This window comes from Citrus sinensis, chromosome 4 (genome assembly GCF_022201045.2).
Source record: "Citrus sinensis cultivar Valencia sweet orange chromosome 4, DVS_A1.0, whole genome shotgun sequence".
Classification (NCBI taxonomy): domain Eukaryota; kingdom Viridiplantae; phylum Streptophyta; class Magnoliopsida; order Sapindales; family Rutaceae; genus Citrus; species Citrus sinensis.
In genome coordinates this window covers 18,522,852-18,546,962 of record NC_068559.1, presented here as the reverse complement: position 1 = coordinate 18,546,962, position 24,111 = coordinate 18,522,852, and the positions used below count along the sequence as shown (strand labels likewise).

Sequence of the window (24,111 nt, the reverse complement as noted above, 5' to 3'; positions counted from 1 at the left end):
TGTAATATGTAATAGAAGAACATATAATTTAGGAACATAAGGGCCTTCTTTCTAGTGGGATAAGGGATATAAAGTAGTCTTAGTACCAGTTGTAAGTTTTACACTTTGTCTATATAAGAAGCAATTGTAATAAACTTGATTTGCAAAATGCTGCATAACTTTTGGAAAACAATATAGCAGTGCTCAGAATGTGGGAGATGAGTTCACATGAAGTAGAATCAAGCAAGACACAATAGCAAACCATACATGATGTCTTCAAACAACAATGAATACAAGCAACTCTGTGAAATTCATCAACTGAGCAAATTCAAGAAGAATGCACAACAATCTTAATTCGAAGAAGATTTCCACCATATAACAGTTTAGAAGAAAATTAAAACAAAATTGTATCTTGCTCACATGAATGGAATTTAAGCGAGATTTAACAATAATCACCCTTTGAAATTTATTGAAGTACATAATACTTGGCAGAAAACTAATCTACAGGAACTAACTGATGCGTCAATGCAATAATCCACATGCAGATAAAACCAATAAATCATAATGGATTAGGATTATCAGCTTAGAGGTCAGTCAGATAAAAATAGTTCCCGGCTAACCAATAGTAGCCATCTCTTTGATTTAGCTACGTAATTTGATTATGCTCACAATCAATCCCCTAGAAAAAAAAAATTGAAAAATTGTCATTTTTGCATTCCAATAAATCAAAATTCCACTAATAACAAGGAAAAAAAAAAGAAAAAATTTAAAAATACCCAGGCAATCAAACAACTCAATTAAGGGGTTAGATAACAACTCAATCAATGTACTGGGATGCACTTTATAGGTCCATATCACTGGCGATGGGGGGATGTCAAGGATGGGGATCAAGTTGTTTTCTTTTTCAATCTGTAAATAAATAATTGCCCTCTTTTTTCAAATTTTTAACAAATTATAAAGCCAGAATACAGAGCATTCAAGAATACATTTTCTAAGTGCTGCAGAAAAAACACTTCTAAACCGATCCTCGAATGAAATATTTCAACAGATTTATGCAACTCTTATCTTGGTAAAATTGATAAATGTATAATGCTTGTCAAACAGAAAAAACACCCAATCCCATAAAAATTGAACTAGCAAGTAAAGTAGATACCTCATTGAAAGGCGGTTAAATGTTGAAACATAAATATTATGCCATTTTTTCAATCTATACTTCAATGACCAAACTAACAAACTCTATATCCCTAATTAACCATGTGTAGTACGCAGTCATTGTCGATATTTGCTAGTTGAAAGGAAAAAGATGGCATCTAAACAAAGTATCAGCATGCATAAGGATTACCTTAGTGCTCAAACCACTTTAATGAATTCAATTTCAACTTATCTTCAGCATCATTTCACCCTTTACAGCCAATTCATTTTCAACGACAAACCATGTTGCAATCCACTACAAAGTGACTCACAAATCTCAAAGCTACATGAGAACAAGCAAATGGATTTTCTCATATTTTATTCAAATTGATAAACATGGCATAATATGTCAATATTCTTACAACGCCGACAAACAACCTCGTTTTATAATACCAAAAACAGCAACTTCATTGATCCACAAATAAATAAAATAAAATAAACTTTTCACTGAGACAAATCCCAAGTAAAAATAATCATAAATTCATTACAAGTAAATAAAATTCACAAGCACCCAAATACCCAAAATGATTTAAGATTTAAGAAAAGAATATTAAACCTTCCATGCCTAACCAATTTCTGAGAATTACACTCTCTCTTTCACAAAATTTTCTTCTGTTCATTCAATAATTGAAACCCTTTAAACACTTGCGACGAATGAGAGCACCGGTGGAGCTTGGTCTTTTCCTGTCGGACATGACAGCCGAGAAGGGGAAGCTCCTTGGCAACTTCGAGGTGGCAATGAGCACAGACACAGTCACTGTGGGCTTACATCTCTACAATCCTTATGCAAAATGCAACCGTGCATGTTCACAGAGCAAAGCTGAGTAAACCACGGTGAGTTCTGTTACAAGTAATTTTACCTTTTCTTAACCGAATTCCCCGGTTTGCCTTAACAGAAACGTGGCCATCTCTTGCGCGTTGGATCGCTTGCTTTAAAATCTAATGGTAACATGAGATAAAAGACAAAACTATGGAATAGTATCATAGTTGTAACATAGGTGAGTCCCCAATTGTAATACAATTCTTTTTTTCTAATTTTTTAAGCATAGCCTATAAATTATATAATTTTATAAAAAAATATTCTATGAAATGAGTTTATGATCCATGCTATACGTTCGCGCGTCTCACTGGACTTGAGACAATACAATAATTTTACAAACTAACTTTCAGGGAAAGATGATGCTTAATTGCTTGATGCCGAGGATGTCGGCATTCCTGAACGATCGCTCTCAGCCATGTACCTGTAAAATGCCGACGAGGATGATGGCAGCCCTGAACGACGTTGATAAGCCACGTCCTTGCAGAATGCCTCCTGTATGCCTTCTTTAATTTTCATGAAGCATGCCCTTTTGAATTTCTGCTCTACAGGAGTACCCTTTTCTAGGAAAGATGCATCAGACCAATCACAATCCAAAAACTCATCAACCACTTCTGAGCAATTATAGAAGTTGTGAAACATTAACTCAGCCACTTCGGTGTAATGAGGGAAGTAGCGGTGAGCCGTCTCGACTGCAATCACAGATAGTTCAGCAAATGCTCTAAGAAAATTATAAACATCCCGAGTTTTTCTTAAGAAATGCTGTCGGCATTAAGTCTGTTTTCCATCTTTTATTATTTCAGTTCATCCACTGGCATCTTAAGGATATAAAATACATTTTGCAAGGGGCATGGGGCATGAAATTCACAAATTTTATAACTAATTAGCCACAAATGAAAGAACTGAAGAGTCTTGGATTACAGAATTTATTCCCAATAGGCTTAGGGTATCCACAGATGTCTAGGAAATAATGAAGTAAAAGATGTCTGGCTGCAGAAAACATGGCACAATCAAGTCTTGTCTCCAAATAACAAGATCCTAGATATCTGACAGCCGGTAAACATGGTATGGTCAAGAACCCTTAAGTAATGCTCGCATCCTGTTTTGCTTTAAATGAATTTACTTAGTTTTGTTTCAATGAAAGCTTTATTTATTCTTTATTTTATTGAATTCAGTTCTCCGAAAATTTGAAACTTGATTTGAATTTGTTTTAAAAGAGATTTTATAACTGCCCTTTTACCACAACTGCCAATTTTAACTTCCCAATAACCTCCCTTTAAAATCAAACTAACGTATAACTTTCTGTTTAAAGAAGCAAAATTTACGTTCCAAAAAGCTTCTGTATGAAACGTTTATGTTTTATATAAATCCTGACTGCATTTGAAAAATTACTCTGTTTCATTTGAAAGGTTAAATGAATTTTCTGAAAATATTGCACAAAAAATTCTTTTTGTTCGTTATGAATGTTTCTACTAATTGAGTTAACAACTGACCCCTTGTCAATTATTTTTCACAGATAGTAGCAATTATTGATTCAAGGAATTCTTCGGAAGGATTGAGGTTTCGTGAGGTTTCGTAAGGTTTCTGGCTAGATTTTTTAATAATTAGTCGTACGTATTACTGATTGAAGCTTGTGTTTTGGCATAGTTTTAGCAGTTAAATTCTGTTTATGTTTGTATCTAGAAGACTTCTAGAAGCATTTTTTTAAAATCATGTAAGAAGGATTGTAAGATTTATTTGCTTATGAGGAAGTATTGTTGTATACTGATATTCTGATTAATTAGCTTTGCATAGTTTATGATTGAGAATGAAATTTTCAAAATTTTGTGAAATACATGAAAAGAGAAAGTAGATGACCTTTTGATATTTTGGAGATTTGGATTTACAAGCATTTAGTTTTGCTCAGATTCGATATGTGTTCTAAGCCCTAATTAGGTCTGGGTGTCACACCTTCAGTCCAGAGGTAAAGAGTTGATCCAATGAGATTTAGTGTTTCAAGGGTTAGGCATTGTGAACTCCTTGAAAGTTTTAAAGGACACTGATTATATAGGCATACCTGCAACAAATGTCTTTAGTGGTATAAAGCAAGGTTCTATCATTTTGTTGAGATATCAATGTACTAACAATTACCTTGTCTCTTTTTATACGTCTGATTACACCTAACAGAGCACTATAAAGAGATTCCAATTTACTTCTAATGAAATGGAAGGAGAAACCTGGATACATGTATTATTTAATTATAAAGATAATCAGTAAATAGAAAGGCGCAAAAGTTAATAAAGTATGTAAATACCTGTTTTAAGCAGAGTGACCAGTCTCGATTGGCATCTTTTGGCTTGCTTAGAGGGCGTTTCATTCAAATCAACCTCCTTTAAGTTCCCACTTAGTCCTTTCCGACCTAATGCTGAAAGGCCAGTGGCGGTATCTGCACCTGCCATTTCCATAGCTACTTTAGCTTCAGAAGGAAACAACCGTACACAAGCCACTGCAAAATATTAAGAAGCTGTTACGGAACTCATCCAGGATAGGCAAAAAATTTTTTGTACCTCATTACTTTTGGGAAAAAAAAACCAAAAAAAAAAAAGTTTTGATGACAAAGTCTTGTGCAATTATTCATCAAAACCAGTTCGGTGCAAACCGCCAAGCCTAGACCAGTATTCAGAATTGTCTATTCCAAAAAAGGGATCAAATCACATGACTGGCCAACAGTGTGCTCCAAGCACTGAGCCCATGTGTGTTTGAGATGCTAAGATGAAGAGACTCACAAACTCTGAGAAGATGATTTACTAATACCAGTAAAGGAATATCACCTATATTTTCCAGATGAAGGAACAATCGAATAGTAGAAAGAAGTGTGCTATGCACAAACTCTGAGAAGGTGATGAACTAATACCAGTAAAGGAATATCACCTCTATTTTCCAGACCGTCCAGCTTTGTTTGGAAATCATTATCCATCACCTCTGATGACATTGCCAAGTTCTCAGACACAGAGTTCCTTCTCATCTCTCTCTCAAGGACATCAATGCATAATCAGTCTTTGTTAGTCTCCTGCCCCTGCTTTGTAGCTTCAATATAATCCTTTCGCCTTGTCATTCTCCGACAGATTGCTATAGTTGTTTGCCCATCTGATGTAGTTTCTGATGCGCATGCTCCCTTGCTCAGCAGGGACACCAGCACTGCTGGCTCCTTACGCCTTGCAGCCACATGAAGCACCGTATGTCCCCTTGCATCCTTAAGATTGAGATCAGCCGAGCCCATATTGAGCACTTCCACCAAAAAATTAGGGCTGCAGTAGGCAGCGGCATAGTGCAGAGCATAAGCATCATCTAAAGTGACTTTATATCCAGTTAGAAGAAGATTCAGCAGTTCAACGTCACCAGAGTGCAGTGCCTTGCAGATTCCTCTGACTATTTTTGCATGCATAGGATCCACTTCTGCGATATTAGCTTCAGACTCCTGGTTAAATTTGATACGAAGTGATTTGATTTCACATGAAACTTCATCAGGAAGCTCTTTCTCGAGACAGACATTGTCAAGATTTGACCTTGCAATTCTCTGGATGCAGCAAGAACGGAGCTGGTTCAGTTGGCAATGCAAGGCAGTCACGAGAATTGGGATTACATCTTCCACAAGAGCATGCTTAAGCATGGCCAGAAGCCAATCCTACACGGACAGATAGAGTTTTGATTCAGAATAATATATTCAAAATTCAAATACTAGATAGTGGGTAATTATTGGTAAACACCATAAAGCATATATAAAATGCTACACGGACAGATAGAGTTTTGATTCAGAATAATATATTCAAAATTCAAATACTTAAAGGCGATAATCTGTGCAGGAAAATAATAATGAGGGGGAAAATCAGTGCCATGCTTATCGAACCTAAATGCCGATGGACCAATGTTCAAAGACATAAGCTCACCTACACAAGATGTTATTCTGCAGCATTAACGATTTGCTAGGTTATAGCCTGGACGGGAAAAAGAGAATCTCTCGCATTCCCTGTCGAGCTCGAAAGGATGAGAGAACTAACTGTCAAGTGAGTGAGAAAATACGGATAAAACAACCTAAATAATAGAACGGTCAAGCCAGAACATGAACTGACACCCACCAAAATGAAAATTGGTGAGTAAAATTTTTTCCAGAAGACCATTTCATAATTGAGCAATTTAATAAAAGTGAGACCAGTGAATCAACAAAGGAAAGACAAAGTTTGTCAAAGTTACAATATACAGATGTAGAATAATGTATCATTCACTAGAAATGTAGCGCCATTGGTGGACAGCAAGTAACAGCCAGACATCCTTGAAGGTTTGAACAAATCGATGAAGCCTACAGACAGAAGTGGCAATTTTCCTTGGTTAGAAACTCAACGCAAAAGCTTTTTGTGACAGGATAGGTGCACTTATCAAATTCAGACTCATGTAATCTATACCTTTTTGGTTAGTTTTTATCATTCTTGGGTGTCAGTCTCAGCAAGCATTGATTCCTAGATTTCGCTGCCCATCATCATCATTTTTGTCTCTTTCAAAATAAAACAACAGACTCTTGCAAGATAAGACGAAGTTTTGGGCTCTACATTATCTACACTTTTAACAAGCTAATTTTGGATCTACTACAATGCCTAATATTGCGAACCACCGAAGCTGCTTCACATTTACTTGCTTCGATTCTTTGGCTCTTCGCAAGTCACAACTGAAATTGATTTCAATCCCATATATGTTAAAACTATACCAATAAGCATAAATTTAAGCAATACAAATAGCAGGGAAGCGCAACTACCTCATAAAACGAAACGACCTCTGTCATCTGAAAAGCAGCAGAAGCATACATCCTCTCAATAGCATAATTGATAGCAGGAGGGCAAACAAGATGAGCACAAGCATCATCAACACACGTGGACACTTCTGGAGGAGATGCCTTTGGCCATCCAATGTAAAGATAATGCAAGGTATCATTGAAAGCTTCATATCCAACCTTCGCATGAGGCACCAAATCAGTCATAAGATACTTGGGTTTCCCCTCACTCACAGAACTATAATTTCTCAATTTAAAAAGCTCATGAAAAAAGGGACTGCATGCAGACAATATGCTGTGATTAACTGCTACTGATTTGCCCTCAACAACGATCTCAGCATCAAGCAATGGCCCTTCAGGATTGCTGCTTTGCCTCCTTAAGTTCAAATTATCAAGATCACAAGTGCCTGTTGATTGATTAGTGGAAGTCGGATATGATGAGACAAAACTCAAAGATGCTGACAAAGATACCCCTCACGCTAAAATCAATAACTGAAAGTTCAAAATATCGGCTGCTGTAATGTGCCTTAGCGTCCAAGGGTTAAATACTTTCGAAATGACAAAACACCATGGACAATGACATTACTGAGTCATTAAAATAATAATACACTAATTGCCAGCTATAAATTGTTACATTTCCAAACAAAAAAATAAATAGATAGATAGATTTCCTGCTTGTTTCATTTGCTTCTCAAGTTATACACACTCTGTCATCAATCAATGACAGCTCAACTTTTAATTGAATTTCAAAGTTGGAAACACTGGAATTAAACCATGTATTCACAAATCACAAAGGTCAAAATATATAAAGCAGATCAACAACAATTTATGCGCCGCGTTGAAAGTTTTCTCAGCTAGGACTGGCAAGCACCCGAATGGCTGGATCACCAACAACAATTTATGAGCCACTCTTGGTTTCACTGAATTGCTGGATGATTAGCTTTGGTCTTTGAAGCTGAAATTTTCACCTAGAAGATCTGAGAAAATAATTAAATGAAGTACTATGACATACAATAAATTCAACAAAATAAAAGGACAAATTGAACTATTTAGCAATGTTGCAATTACCAAATCGGTAAGCAGAACAATTACTTCATAAGACTTTCGACTTGTCTAACCCAAAATTATACCCAATTCTACACTCTACTATGAAGCTTATGAAGCCAAACTTAGTTTAACCTAACAACACTATTAACTCATAAAACTATTAAAAGAAACCGCTGAAATAGCTGAAATTTAAAAAAAAAATTGATAAAACTAAAAGTAACTTGTAATAGTCTATTGCAGCTGCATACAAAACATGAAGATAAATAAACATGGGTCTATTTTCTTGACACTACCAAGTTTTGGATTCAAAATCACCATATTATGATAATAATTTGCTGTGATTCCTGAGACACAATATGTAGCAGCTTATGCAGCTTATATGTTGGCAATCATGGTCAAAGATGGTTGTCAAACATCCTCGCAAATCAAGAAGCTAACAAAGACCAGATCGCACTACATTAACATATATCAGTTCTTTGATAAAAAGATATTGAATGTTATACACTCTAATCCCAAGTCCTGAAACATAAAACAAAAGTTCACTTCACACACTCATAAAGCTAGACGGCTACAGAAAAGGAGAATAGAAATTGGATATAGGTCAATAAACTATTAAGCTAATTAATGCACATGAAGGAATCTGTTAGAGCTAGTTGTATAGCCCTTACCAGAGAACTCACAGAAGCATTCAATTTCCTAAATGGAGATAACTTCAAACATAAACATTTTGATAGGCAGCAATACACATAAAATAGCTTCACTTGCCATTAAGTAATATGCTAGTATTGACTTACAAGATAGCAACTGATGATTCATTCAGTTGCACATACATATCCCTAAAGTCTTAACTTTCAAATCGGCTGCTGCTTATTCCTTTATTTAGAAACATATACGATGGTGATTAATCTAGATCTCTACGATGCCATTCAATTTTCATATTCTCATAATCATAAATTCATTTTAAGAATATCAACTCCACTATTAAGAACACAAGCTTGATCAAACAATACTATTAGCTCATAAGCTCATCAATTGGATAAATAAAGTCACAATAACAATGCCAGCAACTGATTCAATAAATTAACAAACCCATTTTCATTTTAATTAATAAAAAAACACCAGCAGTAGAGCAACTTCTTCAACACATCAAAAAAGCCATTTTCATTTTAATCGACAAACAACACCGGCAACAGAGCAGAATCTTCGACAAACTAATAAACCCATTTTCATTTTTAAATAACAAAATAATGCCCAATCACTGATTTCTAACACACAAAGAGTTTTTTCAAAGACTAACCTTGTACGCGATTGAGTGACAGTCGCCTCTAACGCCGACCGCAGGCGACACTCACTCGGCGCCATTACCCTTGATTCATCACCTGTTCTTTTCTTATCCGATTCTCTGAGCTAAAGTTGCAGGATTACGGTTGATTTGTTTATCTTCAAAGCATTTAGAGATGGAGTATGTGCGTGTTTTGGTGAAGGAGACTTGTTTTTGTGATGGATCGATTTGATGAAAGATAACACTATGAAACGGTATACAAACGGCAGGGTAGAAAAGTGGAGATACGCTAATACTTTCTATTAAAATAGAGATATGCCAAATTTCAGGGGAGAAAACTGAAAATTACCTGTGATGACGGAAGCAGGGCAATGATATCTTTATATATATAAAGTTAGGACTTGACTAGGTGACGTGGCATCACCATTTTACTTCTTTGTATATTCTTTATTACTTAATAAGTTAGAAAATAGAATCGTGTTTCATGCGATTTTGAAAAAAGAATTTAGTATTATCATTTTTTCTTACTTTCCACTTAATTAAACTGATAAAAAATATGAATTGATTTTTTTTAAGATGAGGCAGCCTTATAAAAAAAAAAACTATTAGCCAGCAATACAAATAAAGAAATAACGAAAGATAAAAAATAAAATGAGAGAATATATTATAGAGTGATTTTATTCATTCTAATTGTGTGTGTATAAAACAAAAAGATGAGCTCTCCTTTTATAGTTACATAATCACTCCATGAAATTAATGAAAAATTATGGATCATAATTTCTTGTGAGATAGTGGAAGTTATAGGGAAGCTAAAGGTTGGTAATGAGAGATAGTGGGGAGACTAAGAGATATATGTTATGAACATCTATATTTATTTTAATAAATTCATAACACTCTCCCTTGGATGTTCATTATAAAAAATATGCCTCATTAAAATCTTTACATAATTGTTATTGTGTAATAACAATCAAATTAATTATGAGAATATGAAAAGCCAAATCTAAAAAAAAATTTCTCTATTTATTAGATAATTGAGAATATACAAAGATGAGAAATTGTGATGACATATCACCTCCTCAAGTCCCAGCTTTATATATATATATATATAGATAGAGAATTTTTTTTTTTAGATTTGGCTTTTCATCTCCTCATAATTAATTTGATTGTATTTAACTCATTTAATAAATAGTAACTTTATTAATATATATCATTTCTCATCTTTTTATATTTTCTATTATCTAAAATATCTAAAATATTAGTGGATATTCTTTGTAATTTTTTTCTCTTTCTATTTAAATTCAACAATATGTAATCATTAATAATATTAATTATAAGTCTTTTGAAACATTTATTTATTTTATTATGCTAGCAATTAAACTTTAGTGCCTTAAAATACATGAATTAATCTATCTATCTATCTATATATATATATATATATATATATATATATATATATATATATATATAAAGTTGGGACTACAAGAGGCGATGTGTCATCACCATTTCTCATCATTTCATATTCTCTATTATCTAATAAATTATTTGAAATTAAAAAATAATTGCATTACAAAATATTAAAATAGAAAATAATTATTATATTACAAATGATTACATGTCTTTTCCTCTTTCTATTTAAATTCAACAATATGTAACCATTAATAATAATTAATTATAAGTCTTGAAACATTCATTTATTTTATTATGCCAACAATTAAATTTTAGTGGCTTAAAATACATTAATTAATTAATATAGAAAGGAACGTTCCTTCATTTTCCCTCAACAATGTCATTAGAGCCTAATTTTAATGTCATAATGTCATATTTAATTATTCAATCTTTTGTTTAGTGCCTTTTGGCTTCTTCAAACTCCATAAACATTAAATATTTAAGATTTGTGGCATTATTATTTCTCATCTTTTTTTATTCTCTATTATCTAATATATTGGTTGAGATTAAAAATAATTACATTACAAAATATTAAAAATCTATATCTATCTATATATATATATAAAGTTGGGACTAGAGGAGGTGATGTGACATCACTATTTCTCATCTCTTATATTCTCTATTATCTAATAAATTGGTTGATATTAAAAAAAATTACATTATAAAATATTAAAAATAAAAATAATTATTAGATTATAAAAGATTACATGTCTCTTCCTCTTTCTATTTAAATTGAATAATATGTAACCATTAATAATAATTAATTATAAATCTTGAAACATTTATTTATTTTATTATTTCAACAATTAAATTTTAGTGGCTTAAATATATCAATTAATTAATATAGGAATGAATGTTCCTTCATCTTCCCTCAATAATGACATTAGGGTCTAATTTTAATGCCATAATCTCATATTTAATTATGCAACCTTTTGTTTAGTATCTTTTGACTTCTTCAAACTCTATAAATATTAAGTAGTTAATATTTGTGGCATTATTATTTCTCATCTTTTATATTCTCTATTATCTAATATATTGGTTGAGTTTAAAAAATAATTACATTACAAAATATTAAAAATATAAAATAATTAATAGATTACAAAAGATTACATGTCTCTTCATCTTTCTATTTAAATTCAACAATATATAACCATTAATAATAAATTAATTATAAGTTTTGAAACATTCATTTATTTTATTAAGCCAACAAATAAACTTTAGTGGTTTAAAATACATCAACTAATTAATATAGGAAGGAATATTCCTTCCTCTTCCCTCACCAATGCCCTATGACCTAATTTTAATGTCATAATCCTATATTTAATTATGCAACCTTTTATTTAGTATCTTTTGGCTTCTTCAAGTTCTATAAATATTAAGCATTTAAGATTTGTTATGTTTAAGTTTTTTTAATTATTTAACCAACATTCTCTTTAGAAATGTTTTTGTGTTTTTATTTTTTGACTTATTTAAATTTTTAGTATTGTAAGCTTCATAGAGTACTATTTTCTTCATGAGTTAAACCATGATAAAGATAGTTGGATAATAAGGGTTAGACTTTGTAAGATGTGAGAGTCTGTTAATACTAAGAAAAATAGAGAGTTGATTAGTGTGAATATAATTTTTATTGATGAAAAGGTTGTGTACACTTAACTATACACATTAATATATATTTTTAATGTTAACAAAAAAATAATTAACTTTCATAAATAACATTAGTTTTATAAGACTGCGTCATCTTTAAAAAAAATTCATATTTTTTATTAATTTCATCAATTGCAAAGTAATAAAAAAATGGGAAATTATCACCGGTATACCCTTAAATGTCACCGTTATCAAACATACTACAACACTTTTCACTTATATCACTCGTATACCCTAAGTTGACAAAAGAGTTCTGGCGTCCACCTTTCCGTTTACTACAGTTAAGAACTTAACAGAATTTGAACAAAATGACTATTTTACCCTTTAAACTCAAAATGAGGTAAATTGGATGACATGTCATTTTTATCAAAATATATCATATGACATGTCGTTTTTTACTAGGTAAATTGAATGACATGTCGTTTTTAAGAAAAAGACTAAATTACCCTTGTGATGTCAGTGCTTGTAAACGGCAGTTAACGGATCGGTGGACGGCAGAAGTGTTTTGTCAACTTAGGGTATACGAGTGATACACTTGAAAAGTGTTGTAACACGTTTGATATTGGTGTCATTTAAGGGTATATGACTGATAATTTCCCTAAAAAAATAATACTAATTTTTTTTTAAAGCCGCAGGAAGTGCGGTTCTATTTCCTAGTATATATATAAAGCTAGGACTTGAGGAGGTGATATGGCATCACCATTTTGCTTCTTTGTATATTCTCTATTATCTAATAAATAGAGATTTTTTTTTATATTTGGCTTTTCATCTTCTCATAATTAATTTGATTGTATTTAACTCATTTAATAAATAGTAACTTTATTAATATATATCATTCCTCATCTTTTTATATTTTCTATTATCTAAAATATCTAAAATATTGGTGAATATTCTTTGTACTTTTTTTCTCTTTCTATTTAAATTCAAAAATATGTAATCATTAATAATAAATAATTATAAGTCTTTTGAAACATTTATTTATTTTATTATGCTAGCAATTAAACTTTAGTGGCTTAAAATACATGAATTAATTAACATAGGAAGAGAGGTTCTTTCATTTATAAAGTTAGGACTTGAGGAGGTGATGTGGCATCACCATTTTGCTTCTTTGTATATTCTCTATTATCTAATAAATAGAGAATTTTTTTTAAATTTAGCTTTTCATCTTCTCATAATTAATTTGATTGTATTTAACTCATTTAATAAATAGTAACTTTATTAATATATATCATTCCTCATCTTTTTATATTTTCTATTATCTAAAATATCTAAAATATTGGTGAATATTCTTTGTACTTTTTCTCTTTCTATTTAAATTCAAAAATATGTAATCATTAATAATAATTAATTATAAGTCTTTTGAAACATTTATTTATTTTATTATGCTAGCAATTAAACTTTAGTGGCTTAAAATACATGAATTAATTAACATAGGAAGAGAGGTTCTTTCATTTATAAAGTTAGGACTTGAGGAGGTGATGTGGCATCACCATTTTGCTTCTTTGTATATTATCTATTATCTAATAAATAGAGAATTTTTTTTAGATTTAGCTTTTCATCTTCTCATAATTAATTTGATTGTATTTAACTCATTTAATAAATAGTAACTTTATTAATATATATAATTCCTCATCTTTTTATATTTTCTATTATCTAAAATATTGGTGAATATTCTTTGTACTTTTTTTCTCTTTCTATTTAAATTCAACAATATGTAATCATTAATAATAATTAATTATAAGTCTTTTGAAACATTTATTTATTTTATTATGCTAGCAATTAAACTTTAGTGGCTTAAAATACATGAATTAATTAACATAGGAAGATAGGTTCTTTCATTTTCCCTCAACAATGCCACTAAGACCTAATTTAAATGCCATAATCCCACATTTAATTATGTAACCTTTTGTTGAGTGTCTTTTGGCTTCTTCAAAATTTATTATGCTATCAATTAAACTTTAGTTCTTTAAAATACATCACTTAATTAACATAGGAAGAGAGATTCTTTCATCTTCCCTCAATCTCATCTTTTTATATTCTCTATTATCTAAAATATCTAAAATATTGGTGGATATTCTTTGTACATATTTATTCCTCTTTCTATTTAAATCCAACAATATGTAACCATTAATAATAATTAATTATAAGTCTTTTGAAACATTTATTTATTTTATTATGCTAGCAATTAAACTTTGGTGGCTTAAAATACATGAATTAATTAACATAGGAAGAGAGGTTCTTTCATCTTCCTTCAACAATGCCACTAGGGCCTAATTTTAATACCATAATCTCATATTTAACTATGCAACCTTTTGTTGAGTGCCTTTTGGCTTCTTCAAATTTTATTATGCTAGCAATTAAACTTTAGTGCCTTAAAATACATCAACTAATCTATATATATATATATATATATATAAAGTTGGGACTACAACAGGTGATGTGGCATCATTATTTCTAATCTTCTCATATTCTCTATTATCTAATAAATTGGTTGAAATTAAAAAATAATTACATTACAAAATATTAAAAATAGAAAATAATTATTAGATTATAAATGATTACATGTATTTTCCTCTTTCTATTTAAATTCAACAATATGTAACCATTAATAATAATTAATTATAAGTCTTGAAACATTTATTTGTTTTATTATGCCAACAATTAAATTTTAGTGGCTTAAAATACATCAATTAATTAATATAGGAAGGAAGGTTCCTTAATCTTCCCTCAACAATGCCATTAGAGCCCAATTTTAATGTCATAATCTCATATTTAATTATTCAATCTTTTGTTTAGTGCCTTTTGGCTTCTTCAAACTCTATAAACATTAAATATTTAAGATTTGTGGCATCATTATTTCTTCCTCTTTCTATTTAAATCCAACAATATGTAACTATTAATAACAATTAATTATAAGTCTTTTGAAACATTCATTTATTTTATTATGCTAGCAATTAAACTTTAGTTGCTTAAAATACATCAATTAATTAACATAGGAAGAGGAGTTCTTTCATCTTCCCTCAATAATGCCACTAGGGCCTAAGTTTAATTTTAATAATTTTAATGTCTCTTCCTCTTTCTATTGAAATCCAAAAATATGTAACCATGAATAATAATTAATTCTAAATCTTTTTAAACATTCATTTATTTTATTATGCTAGCAATTAAACTTTAGTAGCTTAAAATACATCAATTAATTAACATAGGAAGAGAGGCTCTTTCATCTTCCTTCAACAATGCCATAAGGGCCTAATTTTAATGCCATAATCTCATATTTAATTATGCAACCTTTTATTTAGTGTCTTTTGGCTTCTTCAAATTTTATTATGCTAGCAATTAAACTTTAGTGGCTTAAAATACATTAATTAATTAACATAGGAAGAGAGGTTCTTTCATCTTCCCTCAACAATGCCACTATGGGCTAATTCTTCTTATTCTAAATTTAAGTTTCATTTGCTTGTCATCATCAGCAACATAAGTCGATTATGATGCAACTACCATTAAACTACCATTATAATTAATGGAGAACAACGAGTTATCTTCTCTGGTCAAGTATTGTATGCAAATAATTAATTTATAATTTCTCAAATCACTTGCACTTTCACATTTTCTTCTTCTTTTAACCCAAAAAAAAAGCTACTTTGCTGCGAAAATATTATCTTAATTTTTTTTCCTAACAAGCCAAACATGATCCCACATTCAAAACAGTGCGCTTTCATGTTTAGGAAAAATTATGGGCAATATTTTTGGATCCAACAACATTGTTATTCTTAAAATATGTAAAATTTGATATGATTTATTTCTATATGCGTTATATTTGTGCAGATGTGGCCAGATCTTATACAGAATGCAAAGGATGGAGGGCTCGATGCAATTGAAACTTATATTTTGTGGAATGCTCATGAGCCTCAGCGTCGTCAGGTGCCAATTATTATTATTATTATTATTATTATTATTATTATTATTATTGAAATAAACATATAAAATTAACTTGTTTAATCTTCCTTTTGAGAAGAGATCAGAACGATTTCTTAGGAAATTTGAATTTCATCAAATTTTTAATTTTTAATTTAATATTTTCAAAGCCGCGCGAAGCGCGGTTCTATTTCCTAGTTATTCTATCAGAAGCAAGCTGATGCTACAATACCTGCATGTATCAGATACATGCAGGTTTTATGGCCGTTGGATTCATTTACAATGAATCCAACGGCCATAAATGAATTTAAACAATAAATAATTAAAAAAATATAAAAAACTTGAAACCTATAGAATCGGTCTCAACACACACCAAACCCCTTCAACACACATCAAACCCAGGCATATATATTTGTTGGGAAAAAAAAAACAAAATGCTCTCACCTCACGCGGAAAATCAATTTCTTTTTCCCTCCCTCCTCACTCACGGCTCACGACTCCCTCTCCCTCTCCCTCTCCCTCTTCACTCACCCTCATGGCTCCCTCTCCCTCTCCCTCATCATTTACTCTCTCGCCTACAGTCCCTCACGAGACGCCTCATCAAGGCCACCAACGACAGCGCTATCTGGCGACGACACGCGGAGGTTGATCTCTATTTGCGGTAAGGATCTGCAGCTATAGATTCACAACCCACTCAGTTCCCGTCGGCCCATTCTGAGTCGTTGTCAGGCCATCTCTGCAGTCCACCTACGGTAATGAGACATGGGTATCATGGGTTTTATTTGGTATCATTATATTTGTTGATTGAGTGTTTGATTTGATGTGGTAAGAATAATCATTCGCCTCTCATATTTAAAAATTACAGCTTTTATCATGTAAGTTTATTAGTGTGTATTGTTGGGTAATGTAATAATTTACATGGATTTAGAATTCGCGGAGAGTTTGATGACATTATCAGTGTGTATTGACAGGGGACATAAATTTTAGTGTACACAGTATAATGGGTAAGCGTAAGGCCAATGTCGCAGATGACATTAATATTCAGTCTGAGAAGCTGGATCCTCCGAGGCCGGGCAAGCATTCGTACATATATTACTTGTAAGAAACTAATTCATTGTTGAATTTTATTATTGACATTCTGTAGTCATTTCAGTTTAACAGTGCAATAATTTTAATTGACATATAAGGAACTGATATTTGATATTATTTTTCTATCTGCAGCAAGATAGAATCCCAAAAGTTAAAGGAGGAAGGTGTGAAGGTGGATGAAATGGTTTATAGACAACTTTTCTATGTTGCAGCCTACTAACTAATAGTTTGGTTGATGATTGGCCAATGAATATAATTTTTTTTTAGTGTAGGTTAAGAGGCGTATACATGACAAATGGTTGAAACTCAGCCCGAAAGATAAAGCCGAATTCATCAACAGTTATAATGAAAAGGCTAAAATGAACTCGAGATTGGCCAGTGGATTGTTAAGTGAACCGAATCTAACAGTGGAGAACAATTCTGATAAGGGTAATCACCTATCTCGATGTAGTGTTTTGCTGTTCTCCAACATTGTTTCTTCGTTATCTATTGAATAGCAAGATGTTGTGAGAGAAATTAGTTTCGGAAGCTTGTTAGGTTTAAAATGTGGGCGACTTAGGCAAGATTTATATAGATTGTTAGTGAAGCAATGTAACGTAGATAAGCGGTCGATAACAGTCCATGGAATGGAATACAAGCTTACTACGAAAACTTTTACAAGCGTGATGGGTGTTGGTGACGGAGGAACACCGATTGTGCTTGGTGGTGAAGATAGTGAAATTACTGACTTACAAGCCAAGTATTGCTCAGGAAAGAAAGGCATCCCAATAGGTAATTTAGATGAAAAATTAAAGGCAAATAGTTGTGCAGATGAAGATTTCTGTATTCTATTTAGTCTATTTGCGATTGGAACTATTTTGTGTCCAACTACAGCTACATACATCAACCCATCATACCTTTATGCTTTAAAAGACGTGAGTAACATTCGCGACAAAAATTGGGCTAGCTGGTCTTTCAATTTTTTATGGGAAGAAGTTTCAAAGTTTAACGAAAATAAAATTTCCTCGATGAGCAGATGCGTTATATTTTTAATGGTATGATTTATCTAGTAATTTGTATTCTCATTAGTTAAACGATTATGGTAGTATCGATCATTATTTCCTTATTAACCAATTTGTTATTGTTTGCAGCTGTTCTACATGTCATCAACTAAGTTTCAGCTTTCTTCTGTTGCCAAGAATAGATGTCCTCTTAGTGCATGGATTGATAGTGAAATAAAAAGATTCCTCAAGTGGCGACAAAAGTATGGTGACTTTGAGAGCAATGTGGTTTGTTCCCTTCCATAATTGTATAGTGTTTTGTAGTTATGTTATTAAATTGAATAGATTATTTATGGATATTTGTAATTAATGCAGGTTCCGATGCGAGAAATCAGTTGCGAGTCATCAGGTGGTCAAAGTGAAGGACAAATTGACGATGGTGACGCCGCAAGGCAGCATCCATTTCAAGTTATATTAGAAGTAATAGATAGAATGGAGAAACATATGAGAAGAAATAATGATTTACTATAAAAAATGGATTCTCTTACTGAAAAAATTGAAAAGTTAGAACGAGCTTATTTTCGTCAAAAAGGAGCGAATGTCGCTGATGATAGTCAATCACCTCCTACATATACTGGTGTCGAGCCAACTGATGGTCCAATCTTTTCTTCTCCGAATATGGAGATGCACCCACCTATCCCTGCAGTTGTCACACTTTCGGATCTAGTATGGGAAAAGCGTACGCCCATCGAAGTTGAAAAACGAAAAGTTGTGTACCTCAGCACATCCACTGATGAAAAGGTTGTCCTAAAAGAAAAGTTGGCAGAAGTATTGCAAGACGCGATGAAGCCTAAATTGGTGCCGGAACTTCAAGACGAGGTTTACATAGATTAATAATTTGTTAACTTTTGTCTAAACTATATATGATTTAGTCTAATCTTTCTTCTTTCTTTGTCTTGAATAAATATGTAGTCTTCTGCGCAACAAGAGAAGAAATGTCAACAGCCGCAAGATTTTAATCCGCTGTCTTTAGGCCCTCCTCGGCCATACAGAAATCAAAAGCCGGGGCAGTACCAGTTGTCCCCGTATGATCAAATCTCACGTGGTCCAAAGCCAAAATATCGAGTGGGCCCTTTTTTCGTGAATGAGCCGGTGACCCTCGATCAATTGAAAATGCTCCAGTATAGATTTGACAAAAGCGCTAGCCTAAAGTAACAATACCTTCATGCTCACTCATCAAGCTCTTTTCGTTTAATATGTTGTCATAGTTATTTGATTTTGTTAATATATCATGTGATTAACATACAGTGAAATAATTGTGCGATCAAGTCATGAGGATATCACTCGGCGAGACTTGTTATCACTTTTGCCCGATGCATCACTTGACGAAGAGGTTTGTTCGTAATTTGACTTTAATGATGAAATTGTAGTTAATAAAACCAATTATAATTGTTCTTGTGTTTAGATTATTTGCATGATGAGTGATTACCTTACACGACGTGAGTCGTGCAAAAGCCACGGGCAACCAATCAGCTGGTTCCTACCAACAAAATATGCAGTTACTGATCCGTTCCCGTCTTTTTTTTTCATATCCTTTTTCTCATCATTAACTGTGGTAATTTCAGTTGTGTTTTATATGAATTTGATGTGATGAATATGTAGCAATTTGCTACAATGCCAAATGCACATTTAGATTGTTTCAAGGCTGCCTCCCAATACCGCAAACGTTACATGTATGACCTGCACCAGTGCCATCAGATAGCGTGTGTGTTTGTTGAAATGGTTTTTCGTTATGATCGATATTATGTATGGTAAAAGTGACCTCAAGTTGTTCTTGAATAGATCTTTGTTCCCATGCACAATGGTGGCCACCATTGGTTTATGGTGTTGGTTAAAATTAAAGACAAACAAGCGGAGATCTGGGATCCACTACCGGATGCACGACGGACACGAGATCGAGAAATCCAAGTGAATAGTATTGTAAGTCCAACTAATTTTTTATAAAAATTTTGAGTTTAGTTTTCTGAGTATTGTGTTATTAATACTTGTGGTGTATTTTTGCACTTGAAAATAGTTACACTCGTGGGATGCTATACTTCATGGCGTCGTGGATGCTACATATTCAGTAGTTTGGAGTTTCTTGTCATTTGTAGTGACCCATGGGGAAGGAGTTCCACGGAAACCTAACGGTTTTGATTGTGGAGTTTACGTCATCAAATTTATGGATACTCCTGGAATCATCACCAACAAATCGTATGTGGTACGCTCTGTTATTCGCCTTATGTGGTTTCTTGGTTGATTTTACTATTGTTGTTGGGCCACTTACATGATGAAAGTGCATGATTTTTTCCGCAGCATGACTCACAGAATGTTCGGGCGCAACTTGTGTTACAACTTATAGACTCTCCGTTCAACGAACAACGCGATCAATTATTGGCGTTGGCTAATGCACACTACAGTAACGCTACAACGTTAATAAATGAATCGAAGCTTGCATCAACAGTGAAGCCTCGTAATGTGTCCACCAGAAAAGGTCATAAGAACAGTTGCACAAAACGTCGTTTCAGGCAGAAGGGCTGAGTTGTTGTGAATACAGATTATGATAATTTTTGGCTGACTTCATTCACACCTCTAAACTTTTGTTAAATTTACCTTGTAACTGGCGTTGATGTATGAGTCATGTAAATTGTTTTGATGATCCGAAGCCGTAGACGAATTAATGGGGCAATTATGATTTTTTCCTTCGTCAACCGGTTGTCTTAATTAATACATGTTGAAAGGAAGAGAATTGTTGTAAATGTTGTTATTATCACTAAGTACGCAAAATATGTTATTACATTGCCATTGTTCACTTCGTACACGATAATATAACTCAAGGATTTCCAAAAAGGCCCCCTCGGTTCAGATCTAAAAAGTGCATCATTAGCGATCATCCCCTATCCTCCAAGTATGTGTACCGTCGCCAACTAAGCATAATGTAAATCCGAGTTAGTTAAACAACTTAAGAAAGTTTGCCAAGCAAATTCATATATCATGGGATATCACTTACAAGTTATTATGAGGCCACCAATTATAGTATGTGTTTGCATTGGTTTCATAAGTTATACCAAATGTGTTACTGTTGTCGTAATGGCCGTCAATTCCTTCTGAGATGTCATGCCTCCAAGGACAAGTTGTCTCGAACGCAAATGTTGGGGAACTTGGCGAGCCTGATTCCATCAAAACAGGCGGTGTTAACACATTATAAGAACAATGCCTTGGCTGATCGTCAGCCGAAACACAACCAGTACTGCCAACGCTGTAATGAAGGTCATTAGGCTGCATGTCCTTTGACGGATATAGCAGGCAAGTCCGTTGAATCTCGTCTAACGCTATCATATAACTTTGTTCATTCTTTACAGCGAAAAGACAACGATTAGTACATGCCGCTGAAAGCGAGCCAAACTCTGTTGTTTTTAACACTTCCTTATCGAGGTGTGACGTTACAGCGGTCATTTTCATCACTTTACTCACCTTCGCTAATTTGGTCCAGCGACCAAGAATCAATGTTAGTGGAATGCGAACTAATTGCTCGAACTTCACGACGTGAAATATATGCCTACATGGAATGCCTGCTGATTCCATCATCTTACATGAACAAGTAATTGCAACTTCTTTATTATAAAATACCATTGTCCATTTTTGTTCTGGATACTGAAATTTTGTCAAAGTATAGATGTTGGAATTAGCTGTCTGGGCACACCCGAGCATATCAGCATGGCTTCTCCGAGGATCTCCATCCGAACCCACTTCAATACATTCCTTGTATATATTTCGGATGCATGTTTTTCAATGTTTTGCAGATGTGTTGTAAGAACTGGGGCTGTGTGGTTTGTCTCATACTCATCTTGGACTTCTTTGTGCTGTATGCAATACATTGCACGATGAATTTATCTAATGAAATCATATAGTTTTAGTTTCTGCTCAACAAAGTGACGCAAGTAAGAATTCAAGCTCTCACACCTTTGTGTGGTTCGCATTCCCACGAAAAAGGTTCCTTTCAAATAAGCCTCTGCCTATTTTCTACGCTTTGCATACATTTCTTCCACCCAAGGATTTTGTTCCAGTCCCAGATCATAGACAACAGAGAACCAATCTTGATCAAACTCCTCCATGGACATTGGATTCAACATTAACTGCCGAACCTTCGACGTGAACTCATTTCTGTTCACATTTGCTTGTGCATTTTCGCTTAAGATGCCAGTAGCAGAGTCGATGTACACATCCAGACATAACCGTTTTAATCGCTTTTAACATAGCTTTATCACCATCTGTTATGACACTTATGGGTTTTTTTTGTTTTATTGCCGATAAGAAAGTCTGTAGGAACCACACATATTATTCAACAGTTTCGTCAATTAGTATCGCAAATCCAAAAACAGTTGTTCTTTTATGATGATTTACACCAACGAATGCGACCAAAGGTTTGTTGTATGCATTTTTCTTGTACGTTACATCAAAAGCTAAAACATCTCCAAATTGTTCATAGTCGTACCGACCAACAGTGTCGGTCCAGAAGTTCCGCAGTCGATTTTCCTCATTCAGTGTATACTCGAAGTACACTCTAGCATCATAATCAACCCTTGCAGATAAGTACGCAATGGCAGCCTCTGTGTTGGTGTCAATAATTTACGCACGGTGATCTGCGTCTATTCTATTCCGCATGTCCTTACCCATATACCCAACATGATGGAACCCTCCTGCTTGATCAGACTTGTAATTCATGAACTGGCCTACTTTCATCCTAACTTGTCGCAATGCCTTTGCGTGAGCCAAATCAGCTTCGTCGACAAGTTTATGCAAACGAATAAATTGTGTCTCATGCGGTTCAACCAACCGATGAGTATGGTCAAAAACGAATTTAGTAACTACGTACTTCCCTTTCAACTTATCATAGTTCACGCAAAGTTCCGCCTTGCACCCGTTACGAGTAATGCCCCTCGGTTCCCTGATTCTATCTGTTTTCTCCATCTATTTTTTTAGCATGTATCCTTGCCCTAAGCAAACCCATCGCCGACTTGCTACTTCACCACTTTTACCGTTACGACGGAGTTCATCTTTTCTCATAGAGAATCTAACCGACTTATCATAATTTTTATACCATATGTGGGCATCATTGACAGTATCAAAATAGGATCCGACACCCACTTCAATGAGTTTACTTTTTTTAGCCAAACTGTACGTCGTATGACCAGATGATATTGTAGCAGATTTGTCCCCAAAATATTCATTGCTTTCGCTAGTTTGTGGGGGTAATGACGTACCTGCACTTGCACAAATTTCCATCTCATTATCATATGATGGGTTATCTTCGGCTTCACTTGTTTTTTGTTCCGATGACTGGTTATCATTGAGGTCCAACACCCATGCAGAAATGCTTCCCACATCTGAAGATGTTGTCATGCTCTCTGGTTATCTTCTCTCAAGATTCTACCATTTCAATACCATCAAAAGGACCTACTTCAAGACTTAGAAGAGTACTGCGTGGGTTGTGTTTGTTTGACATTCAATGTCTTCATTAAATGATGGGGTTTGGTTGGTGCTTAGGTTGGTGGCTACATCCTTTAAACGGCTAGCCTATTACCTATAAAGGCTAGTCGTTTCAGAATGGGTGCTCACTGGAGGGAAAATGGCTAGCCTCTTAAATTTAAGAGGCTAGCCGTTTAAGTATGGGTGCTCACTGGACGGGAAACGGCTAGCCTCTTAAGCTCATGCGGCCAGCCTTTATCGATTTGATGCTCACTGGAAGGGAAACGGCTAACTTCTTAAATTTAAGAGGCTAGCTGTTTCAGAATGGGTGCTCACTGGAGGGTAAACGGCTAGCCTCTTAAATTTAAGAGGCTAGCCGTTTTTTATTTTGGAGAGCACCAAAAGCGAAAAC

General features: G+C 33.5%; 2 long non-coding RNA genes and 1 pseudogene across 6 annotated transcripts; 1 reads left to right on the top strand and 2 right to left on the bottom strand.

Annotated features, from left to right (window-relative positions):
• The window catches only part of LOC102624048 (BTB/POZ domain and ankyrin repeat-containing protein NPR1-like), a 117,185-nt pseudogene that overhangs the window by 66,870 nt on the left and 26,204 nt on the right, over window positions 1–24,111 (bottom strand).
• On the bottom strand, window positions 4,279–9,367 carry LOC102623187 (uncharacterized). Of its 5 annotated transcripts, none has more exons than XR_008054149.1 (7): window positions 9,133–9,367; window positions 6,774–7,765; window positions 6,427–6,686; window positions 5,914–6,323; window positions 5,366–5,651; window positions 4,898–5,274; window positions 4,279–4,418 (listed from the first exon to the last, which is right to left on the bottom strand). It is a non-coding gene; the product is annotated as an uncharacterized LOC102623187 (long non-coding RNA). The 5 variants fall into 5 exon arrangements; XR_008054150.1 differs by having other exon boundaries at window positions 4,898–5,651; window positions 5,914–6,023; window positions 6,218–6,323; XR_008054151.1 differs by having other exon boundaries at window positions 4,898–5,651; window positions 5,914–6,023; window positions 6,225–6,323.
• On the top strand, window positions 19,860–21,085 carry LOC127901811 (uncharacterized). Its single transcript, XR_008054153.1, has 3 exons — window positions 19,860–20,171; window positions 20,345–20,451; window positions 20,547–21,085. It is a non-coding gene; the product is annotated as an uncharacterized LOC127901811 (long non-coding RNA).